Here is a 14,184-nt window from a genome sequence, read left to right as displayed (position 1 = left end):
ATAGCATATACATTATTTATGTCTTGGTAAATATTTAAGTGGATCATATTTTTGCAGTGATTTTTTAATTTTTTTATTTTTTTTGGAGATGGAGTCTCACTCTGACGCCCAGGCTGGAGTGCAGTGGCACGATCTCGGCTCACTGCAAGCTCCGCGTCCTGGGTTCACGCCATTATCCTGCCTCAGTCTCCCAAGTAGCTGGGACTACAGGCACCCGCCACCACACCCGGCTAATTTTTTTTGTATTTTTGGTAGAGACGGGGTTTCACTGTGTTAGCCAGGCTGGTCTCTATCTCCTGACCTTGTGATCTGCCCGCCTCGGCCTCCCAAAGTACTGGGATTACAGGCGTGAGCCACCGTGCCTGGCCTGCCATTATTTTTGTGGTTTTTTTTTTGTGATAGAGCCTCATTCTCTTGCCCAGGCTGGAGTGCAGTGGTGCAGTCTGCGTTCACTGCAACCTGCGCCTCCCAGGTTCAAGTGATCCTCCTGCTTATCTTCCCAAGTAGCTGCGACTACAGGCATGCACCAACACACCTGGCTAATTTTTGTATTTTTTTTTAGAGATGAGGTTTCACCATGTTGCCTAGGCTGGTCTCGAACTCTGGGCTCAAGTGATCTGCCCACCTCAGCCTCCTAAAGTGCTGAGATTACAGGTGTGAGCCACTGCTTCTGGCCATATTTTTGGAACTATTACAAATGTTCTTGTGTTCATAATTTAGCTTCCAATTGTTCATTGTTATTCTTTAGAAATAAAATTTGAGTGTGTGTTGACTTTTCACCTTATGACTGCTAAACTCACTTGTCTAGTTCTGTAGACTCCTTGGGATTATATTTGTATAATCATGTCTTCTGTGAAGACGGGCAGTGATATTTCTGCGTTCCAGTGTTTTCTTTTTCTTTTCTTACGTTTCTTCACGGGCTAGGGCTTCCACTCTGTTAAATAGATACAGTAAGAGTGGACGTTTTGGCCATGTTTGCAATTTTAGGGGAGAAATATTCAGTCTTTAAAAATATGTTAGCTATAGAATCTTTTTTACTTACTTTTTTTTTCTTAACCAGGTTCAGGAAGTTCCTTTGTAATCCTAAAATTTTAGCTATTATCTTTTAAAATATTCTTTGTTAACTTTTTTCTTTTGATTCCTATCTGGCCTGGGTGTTGTGGCTCATGCCTGTAATCCTAACACTTTGGGAGGCTAAGACAGGAGGATTGCTTGATAATCAGGAGTCTGAGAGCAGCCTCAGCAAAATAGCGAAACTCCAGCTCTATTTAAAAAAAATGGTACATCTGATGTCTTACAAGTATTTAAAACTTTTCTTCTTTTCTTTCTGGTGGATAATTTCTTTTGCTCTTCAAATTTGCTCAACGTTTCTTCTGACATTGCAATCTGCTGGTGATATTGTCATGTGAATTTTTAATTGTTACTGTATTTTTCAGCACGAACATTTATATTGGATTCTTTATTTTCAATGTCTTTATTGAGATTTTCTTTTATGGAATTATTGCCATATTTTCCTTTAAACACTTAAATATGTCTGAAATATTTTCATTTATGTTTTTTAATATATTTATCATACTGGCTTTGAAGCTATTGTCCACTATTCTTCACTAGGGCGGACTCAGAGTTAGTTTTAATGACTGCTTTGTTTTCTGAGTATTAATGACTCTTGGCTGTTTATTTGCAAATATGTTATTTTTGCTGCTGTTGGAACCTGAACATTTTGCATCTTCAACTCCTTTTTCCTTTTACTACTAAAATTCACAGCACATCCAGTGAGACCTGAACAGGACTGAAACCTTCAGTGTTTTTGTTGTGGCCGCCCCAGTGACATCTTGGCTTCTACAAACCTCATCCAGCCAGTTGTCTGCAGTTTCTTCTGTTTTATGGACCCTGGACTTTCTGTAAGATGGTGGTTCCCGTGGTGCTGCTGCCAAACGGCTCAGGGATGCAGCCATCTTTCCATTTTGCTCCTTAGATAGTTTCTGGCCTCTGAAAACCTAGGCAGTTAGCGCAGTGTCGTGACAGCCTCTTGTAAGGAGGAAGGGAGGGTACTGGAGTCCCCCAAAGACATTTGCATTTCTTCCCACCTCCCTGAGCCGTGGCAACCGTTACGGTCACTCCCATCAGAAATGACATAATATGCTCTATGAGGTAAAACACCTATGTTACCTCATATAAAATGTTCAAAGCCAGAACTTGGACTTTGGGAAACGTCGCATATCCCTCTCCGGAAGCCCGCCTCCCAGCCTCTCGGTGTTCTTAGAGATGGCGAAGGATGGGGTTGCAGCGCCAGAATTCCAGAATCGGAAGTAGGTTCTGATATGTGTTCGGCCTTTGGTAGCTGCTACTGTAGCCTTGAGAGCCTGATGCAGCGTGTGAATCCGGATGGGGAGCTTGTGGGGACCACGAAGTGGAAATGCATGCGAATGTCCATGTTCAGGGGTTTTATTTCAGTTTAGTCACCGAGGAATATGGGTGTGAGAAAGGAACCCTTGGGAGGTCGAAGGTTAAGGCTTAGTTTTAAGAGTTTAATGACTGAGGGTCCCACGGACAGAACTTGGGGTCTACATATTCACTCTTCATGGGTCTCAGTAATTGAAAACTGGATGGAAAGTGTCTCTCAGTGAATGCAGTTTTTTGCTCAGGTTTGCAATTTAATATGGGGCTCAGACACAGAGAAGCCCGAGCTAGGAAAAGGAGTGCGTGAATGAAAGGTCTGGGGGGGAGTGTCAAAGGAGTGCCTCTGCAGTAAGTTTTAAATTGAATTTGAAGGCAATTTTATTTCAGGGAAGACGGGGCTTTTCTGTGTTTGAGAATGTAATGAGGCTGGAGGCTTTGAGGTGTGCAGTTGAAGGTTAGTGGTTGCTTTGAGACTAACTGGATGCTGGAAACACTTCCTGTCAGTCTTTCAAGTCCAAATCTGTCCTGAAGGTTTCTTTCTTTTTTTTTTTTTTTTTTTTTTGAGATGGAGTCTCGCTCTGTCGCCCAGGCTGGAGTGCAGTGGCCGGATCTCAGCTCACTGCAAGCTCTGCCTCCCGGGTTTTTACGCCATTCTCCTGCCTCAGCCTCCCGAGTAGCTGGGACTACAGGCGCCCGCCACCTCGCCCGGCTAGTTTTTTTTTTTTTGTATTTTTTAGTAGAGACGGGGTTTCACTGTGTTAGCCAGGATGGTCTCGAACTCCTGACCTCGTGATCCGCCCGTCTCGGCCTCCCAAAGTGCTGGGATTACAGGCTTGAGCCACTGCGCCCGGCCTGTCCTGAAGGTTTCTATTAAAAAACTTTGTCTTCCTGCATCCACTCTTCTCATTGCACCCATAAAAATCAGAGTGGTTCAGGGTGACGAAGTGGTGTCTTTACCGAGGATACTTGCTCTGTCACCCAGGCTGGGGTGCAGTGGCGCGATTTAGGCTCGCTGAAACCTCCGCCTCCCGGGTTCAAGCAATTCTCCTGCCTCAGGCTCCCGAGTAGCTGGAATTACAGGCGCGTCCCACCGCGTCCGGGTAATTTTTGTATTTTCAGTAGAGACGGATTTCGCCATGTTGGCCAGGCTGGTCTTGAACTCCTGACCTCATATGATCCGCCTGCCTCGGCCTCCCAAAGTGCTGGAATTACAGGTGTGAGCCACCGTGCCCCACCTCACTTTCTTCAATGTTGTGTTTAGAAGCACAAACTTAAAAAAAAAAATTAAGTCCACTTTATTAATTTTATTTCGTTTTATGGCTCATCCTTTACTCTCCTCTCAGAATTAACCCACGTCCATGAAGATTATCTCCCTTTTTCTTCTCTAAGTTTTATACTTTTACCTCTTACACTTAGATCAATGATCTATTTTAAGTTAACTTTTGTGTATGGTTTAAGGGTCTTAACTAATTTTTCTGCATGTGGATATCCAGTTATCCCAGTGCCGCTTGTTGAAAAGACTATCCTTATTGAATTGTCTTGGCACTTTTGTCAAAAAGCTCTTAGTATTTTTATACTCTCAATTCTGGTTCTGCTCTTCCCATTGGCACCTTTACTAAAAGTGGCCTTCCTAGGAGGCCCAACCCCAATCTTAACTCAGGTGCTTCCTCTTTTCCTTTAGTCTGTCATGGCCAGGCTCACATCATAACTCCTTCTTGAAATCTCTTCTTTCTTTTCTTCTTTCTTCTTCCTTTCTTCTTTTCTTTCTTCTTCCTCTTCTTTCTTCTTCTTCTTCTTCTTCTTCTTCTTCTTCTTCTTCTTCTTCTTCTTCTTCTTCTTCTTCTTCTTCTTCTTCTTCTTCCTCTTCCTCTTCCTCTTCCTCTTCCTCTTCCTCTTCTTCTTTAAATAATAATTATGTTTTCGAGGCCAGGCGTGGTGGCTTACGCCTGTAATCCCAGCACTTTGGGAGGCCGAGGCACGAAGATCACGAGGTCAGGAGATCGAGACCGTCATGGCCAACATGGTGAAACCCCGTCTCTACTAAAAATACAAAAATTAGCGGGCGTGGTGGCGCGTGCCTGTAGTCCCAGCTACTCGGGAGGCTGAGGCAGGAGAATCGCGTGAACGGGGAAGGCAGAGGTTGCAGTGAGCCGAGATCTTGCCATTGAACTCCAGCCTGAGGACAGAGCAAGACTCTGCCTCAAGAAAATTACAATTATTTTTTCTTTCTTCATCCCCCACCCCGAATACTTGCTATTTTTCTGTTCTCAAAAACCGCTTCCTGCAAGCTGTTTTTTGCCAGACGCTTTCCCGTGGGTGTCTGCCTACCTGATGTGTTGCCTTTTCCCTTTCTACCTGATGTGTTACCTTTTCCATTTCCAATTCATTCTCTGGGATACCTACACCTGGCTGCACTGTTACTTGTCTTTTTCAAAATCCTTTTTTTTTTTTTTATTAATTTAACAAAGTGGATGGCAAAGCGCTAAAGGAAATTTAGCTTGCCCCATATTTGCCTGATAAAGCTTGAGTCTCTGAAAATCTGCCCCTTTTCTCAAGACTTTAAGTGCCAGGAAACGAGGCGATTTCAGTGACTTCTCATCTTCCCTGGCTGCTGGCTCAAAAACCTGCCATTGCCTCTGTACGTCTGATTTTCAAACATGGCTGCCGTCATGGAGCCACAGCTGTGGGCGCGGCCATATTACAGCCTAGGAAACGCCGTAAATGCGGTTGTCCTTGCTCTTTTAACATTTTAGGTTCTCCTCGGCCGCCGTAGGTGGACCATAAACCTGTGCGAGGACTCCAGAAGTAGAAGCAGTTTACGGAAGTGTAACGTTGAGGCCCTCCTTGTGAATCTGGAGAAGATAGAGGTCAGTGTGTGGTTTTGTTTCTGAAAGTTTTTTGTCCCAGTTCAGGTTTTGTCTCAGTGGAAGGTTTGGGAGGTCTGAGGACGTGTTGTATCCTGGACCACGTAGTGTTTCGCAGGAAGACCGGGGAGCGCCGGGGTGCAGGCATTTGGGAGATACCTGGTGGGAGTCTGTGATCCCCCTGTCTGTGGGCCGCGTCCCTTTGGTGTGAATACAATGACTAAGGGTCTGTGGTGATCAACGACCGTGTCCTAACTGTCAAGTTATGGATCACTCTGCTTGTAAAGGATGGAGGTGGCGCTTAGGATTGATGCGGCGTCTGCTTCGAATATAAAAAGCATTCTTGCAGGCTGGGCCAAAAGTATAATAGGTTTTCTATCACATTCCATTATGTAAAATATAGCAGGTTTTTTTCTCTTATTACATTTGTATTGCCTAAAGCTTGTATTATTATGAATAATGCATCTATGAAAATTTGTGTAAATGTCCTTTGGTTCATATGTGCTCTCATTTGGGGGAGGCAGAGGTATATACCTAGATGCACGCCTCGGAATAAAATTGCTGCTTTATAGGGTGTGTATAAACTTAGGCAAAATAAGTGTCAAACTGTTTTCTAAAGTGGTTGTTCCCCTAGCAGAATAGAGTTTGCTTTATAGGGTGCTTTATGTGACCTGTTTAAAATATCTGGCCATACCTTAATAACATTGAGAGATTCTCCTAAATTAATCTTCTTTAAAGCTTTATTGATATGTTTCTACTGTTGAAATTGACAGTTGATCCTAAATGGTTTTTGTGTATGTTGTGAGGGGTAGTTTAACCTTCTGTCCCCATCCCCAGTACCATTTATTGATTTTTTTTTTTTTTTGATAGAGTCTTGTTCTTGTCGCCCAGGCTGGAGTGTAGTGGCAGGATCTTGGCTCAGCTGCAACCTCCACCTTCCGGGCTCAAGTGATTCTTGTGCCACAGCCTCCCGAGTAGCTGGGATTACCAGCATGTGCCACCTTGCCTGGCTACTTTTTGTATTTTTAGTAGAGCTGGGGTTTCACCATGATGGCCACGCTGGTCTCGAACTCTGGCCTCAAGTGATCCACCTGCCTGAAGGGAACCTGCCCCTCCACACCTGTGGAGACTGAGAAAAGAAATACGACACACAGACAAAGTATAGAGGAAGAAGAGTGGACCCAGTCCTCTGTTCAGTAAGTATACAGAGGACCCGCACTGGCACTGGTCTCTGAGTTTTCTTAGTATTTATTGCTTACTATTTTTACCATCTTTGTGAGGGGGATGTGGCCGGACTATAGGGTAATGGTGGGGAGAGGGTCAGTAGGAAAACATGTGAGTAAAGGACTCTGTGTTATAAATAAGTTTAAGGAAAGGTGTTGTGTCTTGTGTACGTAGCCCAGATTTATGTTTGACTTTACACAAACATCTTAGTGTAGTAAAGAGTAGTAGTGCTGCCAGTATATTTCACTTTTAGTCATAAGGTGGTTTTGTCCTATCTTAGTAAATAGAATGTATGATAGGATTTTACACTGAGACATCCCATTCCCAGGGACGAGCAGGAGACAGATGCCTTTCTCTTATTTTAACTGTAAAGAGGCCTTCCTCTTTTACTAATCCTCCTCAGCACAGGCCCTTTACGGGTGTTGGGCTGGGGAACGGTCAGGTCTTGCCCTTCCCACAAGGCCATATGTCAGGCTGTCTCAGTTGGGGGAATCCTTGGACAATACACAGGCTTTTTTGGGCAGAGGTCCCTGCGGCCTTCCGCAGTGCACTGTGTCCCTGAGTACTCAACACTGGAGAATGGCGATGACTTTTACCAAGCATACTGCCTGCAAACACATTTTTAACAAAGCACATCCTACACAGCCCTACATCCATTAAACCTTAAGTCAATACAGCACATGTTTCTGCAAGCTCAGGGTTCGGGCTAGGGTTACAGATTAACAGTATCTCAAGGCAGAAGAATTTTTCTTAGTACAGATTAAAATGGAGTTTCTTATGTCTTCCTCTTTCTACATAGACACAGTAACAGTCTGATCTCTGTTTCTTTCCCCCACACCTACCTCAGCCTCCCAAAGTGCTAGGATTACAGGCACCAGCCACAGCACCCTCAGTTCTATTTATTGAAAAGACAGCCTTTATCACTTCCCTGTAGTGCTGTCGTTGTCATTGAGTCTCTATATGTGGTTAATTCCACTTATAAGGATTTTATTCTGTTCCTTTGTCCTATTTGTCCATTATTGTACTAATATTGTGCTGTCCTAATTAAAGTATCTTTATAAGTCCTCATAACTCATATGGAAAGTCTTCTGACTTTTTTTTCAAACTTAAAAAAAAGTTTATAGCTATTTAAACTATTCATTATCAGTTTGGGATTTTGACTGTGATTTCGTTGAATCTGTAGATTTGGGAGACTTGACATTTTAAAAATGCTTTGTTTTCCAGCCCATCTTTATAGTACATCTTTGAATTTATTTAAAACTGTTAAAATTTATCTCAGTATTTCTAATTTTAAAAATATATTCGAGTTCTTCTAAATGATATTGTTTATGTCAACCTAAAAGAGGAAACTGCACAAAATAAAATTTTAAAGGGTTTACTTGAGCTGAAATGAGGACAGCTGCCTGGGAAAATACTTTCAGGTTGCCTTGGTAAGTGCTCTGTTAGGATTTTGTTACAAGCAGGTTTTAAAGGCAAAAGGGAACAAACCGTGAGCTGACATAAAGTTGTTTGGCAAGAATTCTCATTGGTTTACAGAAATAACATCAATTAGTGATTGGCTATACATTGTTAACTATGGGGTTTTATGAGTTATCATTTCCAGTGAATGGCATTTTATGGCTACTTGGTGTGAGTTCGTCTAGAGCCTACATACAAGTGGCTTTAAGAGACAATTATTTAGCTTGAGGGGGAAATGAGATGTGACTGTTGTCACATTACATTTTTTTTTTTAGTTTTTAATTTTTTCTTTTCTTTTCTTTTTTTTTTTTTTCAGGGGAACCCGTATCAGAAAGACTGCTGTCACATTTTAATGCCTCTCTAGACCTGATAATTTAAAAGGAGTCACATTCCTCAGATAAAAGGTTTCATTTCTTTCTCATTTTTACATTTTATTTTGTTTGTTGATGGTGTGTTTGTTCTGTCAGGAGAGGTCTGTTAAAGTCTTCTTTTAGTCTGAATTTTCTATTTCTTGTTTTTGGTTCTATTTTTTGCTGTATACATTTCAAGACCGTTGTTATATATGTGGAGTATTTCTATGAATGAAGAGCCAAATCGCACCTCTTTTCAGTGAGCATTGTTTCTCTTTCTTTCTGATAATTTTTTAGGATTTCTGGTCAGTTTTGTCTAAGATATAGTTATAACAGATTATCTTTTGTTACTCTCTCTGTGACATATTGTCTCCAACCTTTTATTCTCAAACTTCCCATATCATTTTGTTTCGGACATATCAACTATAATAACCGCATGTGGGGAGGCCAAGGCGGGTGTATCATGAGGTCAGGAGTTCAAGGCCAGCCTGACTGAGATGGTGAAACCCAATCTCTACTAAAAATACAAAAATTAGCCAGGTGTGGTGGCGAGCTGTAACCCACATGGACCTATGGGACTGAACAAAGTGGGGGCAAACGCGGGAATAAAGACAAGAGACAAAAGAGTATATTTTGAAGAAGGGATCAGGGGTCACCTTGCCTCTAGTGGACAGGGGCCCTGAGCTTTACACAGCCCTCCGTATTTATTAGGCAAAAGACATAGTGAGAAGGGTCGGGGGTGGGGGTGAAAGAAGGGGTCAGCTGCTCAGTCCGGAGTAGGCTTGCAAGACTGCATTCTCTAGATGTTACAGTAGATAACCTCGGTGCCAGGGAGTGATTACCTCTAGCAAACCTTCTGTCGGTGGGAGCAGTCTGCAGGAGCAGTTGTGAGTTTGCTCACATCCTGCATTCATGAAAAACCCTTTGCTGTTTGATCATATAGCCTCCAGTGGAATGCTGAGTTGGTCACGTCCCAGGGGCCTTTGGCTCCCTGCATAGCCCCCTTTCTGTTTATGTATTAATTGAAAGAATGTAAGGCCAGGCTGGGCAGCTCTCATTCTCCGATTGGCAGTCCATCCGATTTTACAGACTATGAACAGAAGACAGAGACAAAACAACATTATTCCAAGAACTACATGTAAGATGTTACTGTGGTTCTTTAGATAGGTCTGAGGGTTGAGGCTCTCCAGGCCTTCCTGGAATTTGGTCCAGTCTTCTAAAGAAGGCTGAAATTCTTGAGTTTGCCTATTTAAATCAAGAATTTTGTTTTGTAATTCACCAATATCAAAGGTGAGGTCGGATGTGAAAGCTCCCTGCAAATGGGCTTTCACGAGGTCCCATGGATACTCACTTTGGTTGTATTCTAAGTTGGTTACACAAATATGAGCGTGATTAAAATGATGATGCAATTGCTGCTGCAACTGCAAGCTTTGTACTTGTTCCCCTAACCACAGAACCGTGGATTTCAACATTGCCACTTCAGTTTGTAACTCAGTGTTAACTTTATTCTGAAGTAGCCACGCTTGGTTGGCTGTGCATGTCCAGTTCTCCACATACTGAGCTGGTTGAATAGAATTATGCAAAGCTACAGAAGATATCACAGCAGAAGTTATTAGTGTGACCAAGGAAACAGTAGCAAAAATTATCATGCCTAAGGCTCTATGGACACAATGAGTAAGCTGAGTTAGAAGAAGTCTCACAAAATGCAAAGCAGGTGTGGCAGCCCACGGCTTCGACAGATGAACAGGAATCCATAGCCCAGGGATGCGACCTAAAATCATCAATGTAGAGATACTATATGTTTGCAATGTGCTATGATTAATGCAGTGACATAACTGACAAGCTTTACAGGTCAATTGGTGTCCCGTCCCGCGGGATCGTCAATGTAGGCCCTAGAAGAGGGAGTGGGAACTCGGGGGGACAAGAGACACGAGAAATGGAGACAAGACAGTATCCTGATCAAGTCTCGTTTATTGGTGGCAGTGTAATGCCTTATATAGACCGGCAGGGGCGGAGGTTGGGCCAGGGCGATGATGGTGGCCCTGCGGTGGGCGTGGCCAGGTAGGTCTCGGTTTCTTCGGTTGGACGTCATGTTGCGCCTGCGCCGTCGGTTGGTAATTTTCCCAGGCGCGCGATGGCGCCTGCGCTGTAAGTTGATCATTTTCCGGGGCGCGGGAAAATGGGTGATGAAGAACCAGGAAGAGCGCCATTTTGTACTGGCGAATGAGACAGCAGAACAGGGAAGAAAGTAAATCTAGGGAGGAGGCATAAAGTGGAAATGTATAGAGCTCAGGCGTCAGTCGTCAGTTATAATCGCTATGGCCGGGCCACGCAGCTCCGGACAAATTGGGTGTTGTTTACCTGGAGCTGGTGCTTCTTAGCTGCCAAAAAGACATGAGGATTAAAAACACAAACTGTAAATTGACTGGTGATATTCCTTACAAATGCAACATTAAGACTGTGTCGCTTACTATTGCTAATATTAGTGTTCCAATCCAGATGTTGCCATTCATAAATGGGAGTGCTGCCTTCCATATCGTTTCTTGAATTGGTCCTTTCCTCCCCAGATAATGCCACTAAGGAAGAGGTGGGCTAACGCCCGCTCCATGCCAAGCAATCTGAGTGGCTGACTGGGATTGGATCCTGGTGTTGTATAAAGAAGCAGCATTAAAAGCTTGCCACCAATGCAGCAAAGTTTGTGCCATGATTTCTGACTTTCACCTTTTCCATCTAATTGACCTTTAGGTCCCCAATCCACAATGTCTCCAGTTAGCATAGATTGTTTACTAGTCAGTGGACCAAGACGCTGGGTCCACGGAGTGGGGTAGGAACTATTGAATGGAATCCATTCTGTATAATCAGCACAGTTAGGGTGATTAGACCGGGAATGGTCAGTTAACACACCAGTTACATTAATAGAACCAAGACTTAATAAGTACATGATTTTTCCATAGTGACTCAACCATGTTTGAGCTTGAATTGTAAGACAGCTGTGGCTGAGCAATGTCTTTGTGGTGATACACAAAGGGAATCCTTCCAGTGGAGCGGTGTAATTAATGACATTGTTCTGAGAGTCTAAATGTTCTATGTCAGGGGGAGTGAGGGGTCCTGGAGCCGACTCTCCCTGATCGTGATAAATCTCAGGAGGAGTGAGCTCCAAAGTATAGGCTGTACTACTGGGGGATGGGAACATATGCCCAATATGTTTTTGCCTGTGCACAGGGAAAACATACCGCACAGGACATTATGGCTAGCATGGCCAAGAACGTGGAGTCAGGGGTTTTTGCCTGTCCCTGATGCTCCAGTAGTTTCTTAACTTCCTGCGTGGTTTTCTTGAGTTGTCCCCAGGTTATGGGGGTTGATGTCATTGTGACTCTGGTTGGCCTTCTCTCCATCTTTGCACTCAGGCTCAGCTGACTCATGGCTCGTATAGGAGGGACCGGGCCCATGGTTGGCCACCCTGGGTTCCTTCAGCCTCCCATTCCATGGTCACACGAACCTTGAGGGCACCACATGGCTTGTCCATCTCCTGTAAAACACAAGCATACCCTCCTCCCCATGTCAGTAAATCCACCGGGCCTTTCCATTGTCCTTCTTCTGGGGATTTCCATAACACTTTCGGATAAACTTTCCTGTTTTCCTCCAACACTTGCCAATGTCTTTCTGCTGGAGTCTTACCATCCATACCAGGAGTCAGAAAATTTAAAGTAAATAAGGCTAAATATAGTTTTGATTGAGGTGGTAGTTGGCATCCTATACACCCTTTTTGTCTTTTCAACATGCAGTGTAATGTTTGATGTGCCCATCCTATACATTTTACTGACACATCAGCTCCTGTATACATAAGCCCATAAAATGTCTTTCCTTTAATTTGTACTACATGGGTAGGTCTATTAGAGGCTATGGGTTGGCATAGATAGATTTCCCGTGTAGTTGTGCTCCCAAACCCTTTATGTCCTCATTTCTCTTTTCATGGGGAAGGGTGTACTTCACTGGGAATAAGCAATAATTGAGCAATATATTCTCCTGGTTCAAAAACCCAAAGATCTTGTGACATTAAAACTACTTGAATTTCTCCTTCGTAATCGGAGTCAATCGCTCCTGGGACTACAGTGGTGCCTTACAAGTTAAGGCGGTTTTTGTCTAAAATTAGTCCCGTGTGTCCTGTTGGTAAAGGTCACCAAATACCATTGGGAACTTTGATGGGTTTGTCTCCCCTAACTAATGTGATTCTTTCTCTGGTGGGTAGATCTAATCCTGCACTTCCTGGTGTTCCTGGGTTGAGGGAGTCAATGTGCCTCCAGGAACGCATCCCTGAAACGGGGTTGTGATCTGCACTGGGAATACCCTCATTGTTTGAAGGGCCCGGGTCCAGGCCCCTGTCTCGTTTGCTGACGGTGGGTGGGGGGGGTGCCATTCTGATGAAATTTTGAGCAGCACTAGTTAGCCCAGTGATTTCCTTTGTTACAGTGAGGACAGAGTCCTGGTGTTTTTTTCTGCTGGGGAGTGAACTGCATTGTAATATCCTTTCTGTCTTGAGATCTGGCAGCATTCCTTTTTTAAATGTCCAGTTTTTCCACAGTTATAATATTTTCCCATTTTAGGGTTTGACCCTTGGCTCCTTTTAGATTTGTCAACTGCTAAATTAGTCATTGCTTATGCTAACATTGCAGGTCGATGAAACTGAGTTCCTATATCCTGACAAGCTCTGAGAAAATTTACCAAGATTTTTGTACCCCTCACCAGTGCCAGTGCACGTTTACAATCCACGTTTGCATTCTCAAAAGCTAAAGTTAAGGTTAGCATTTCTGCAGCCATAGTACGAGGAATCTAATGCTTCACTGCCTTTTGTAATCTTGCAAGAAATTGTGCATAGGGTTCCTGTGACCCTTGCATGATATATAAAAAGGATCGTGCTGGGACTCCCTCTTCAGGATTGTGGCCCGGGCGTGTTTAGCAGCCTGTGCACACTGCTGATAAGCAGCATCTGGGAGTGCCATTTGATGTTCTAGGTCTGAATAAGGGCCATTACCTAACAGCATATCCTCTGTAATGTCTCCGTATCCAGCAACACGGTTCTGTTTAGCCTGGTCTGCACACATTTCTTGCCAATTTAAATTCCATGTCAGATATGCATGGGATTACAGTTCCAATTGAGCCACCGCGCAATTGGAACTGTGGGTGGGGTAACAGATTCTTTCAGATTTTTAGATTCAGCCTGCTGTCCCGCAGAATAATAATAAGATAATGGCAGAAATACAGTACGAACTAACTCCAAGTAGATAAAACAGAAGAATCAATTTTAAAACATTTTTGTTGGCCGGGCGCGGTGGCTCAAGCCTGTAATCCCAGCACTTTGGGAGGCCGAGACGGGCGGATCACGAGGTCAGGAGATCGAGACCATCCTGGCTAACACGGTGAAACCCCGTCTCTACTAAAAAATACAAAAAAAAAAACTAGCCGGGCGAGGTGGCGGGCGCCTGTAGTCCCAGCTACTCGGGAAGGCTGAGGCAGGAGAATGGCGTAGACCCCGGAGGCGGAGCTTGCAGTGAGCTGAGATCCGGCCACTGCACTCCAGCCTGGGCGACAGAGCGAGACTCCGTCTCCAAAAAAAAAAATAATAATAAAAAATAAAACCTTTTTGTTGAACCTGTTTTAATCCTTCTCCTGCTCTGTCCCAGTTTTCCACATCAAGAGTGCCTCCCTGTGGAAACCATGGGTTATGCGTAATAACTTTTTGTGGCTTCTGCAGGTTAGTAAGTGTCTGCGAATTAACCTGAGCTCCAGACTGTCTCAACAGAACTTTAAGCAACTGCACATCATGTTTTTCTTCAGTAGACAAATTCTTTCCCTGGTTACCCTGATTCAGAAAATTTTCCAGTACTTCT

General features: G+C 43.7%; 1 protein-coding gene across 4 annotated transcripts in view; it reads left to right on the top strand.

Annotated features, from left to right (window-relative positions):
• ZNF350 (zinc finger protein 350) overlaps window positions 1-14,184 on the top strand; it is a 39,622-nt gene that overhangs the window by 12,409 nt on the left and 13,029 nt on the right. The window contains exons 1-3 of one of the 4 annotated variants that reach the window (XM_074024467.1): window positions 5,208-5,267; window positions 6,135-6,460; window positions 8,263-8,350. The gene's annotated coding sequence lies outside the window, so the exon portion shown is untranslated. Of the gene's footprint in view, window positions 1-5,153; window positions 5,268-6,134; window positions 6,461-8,262; window positions 8,351-14,184 lie in introns of those variants that run through there. The other 3 variants (XM_045379675.2, XM_074024469.1, XM_074024468.1) reach the window with 3 other exon arrangements.

This window comes from Macaca fascicularis, chromosome 19 (genome assembly GCF_037993035.2).
Source record: "Macaca fascicularis isolate 582-1 chromosome 19, T2T-MFA8v1.1".
Classification (NCBI taxonomy): Eukaryota; Metazoa; Chordata; class Mammalia; order Primates; family Cercopithecidae; genus Macaca; species Macaca fascicularis.
This window is presented reverse-complemented; position numbering and strand designations above follow the sequence as displayed.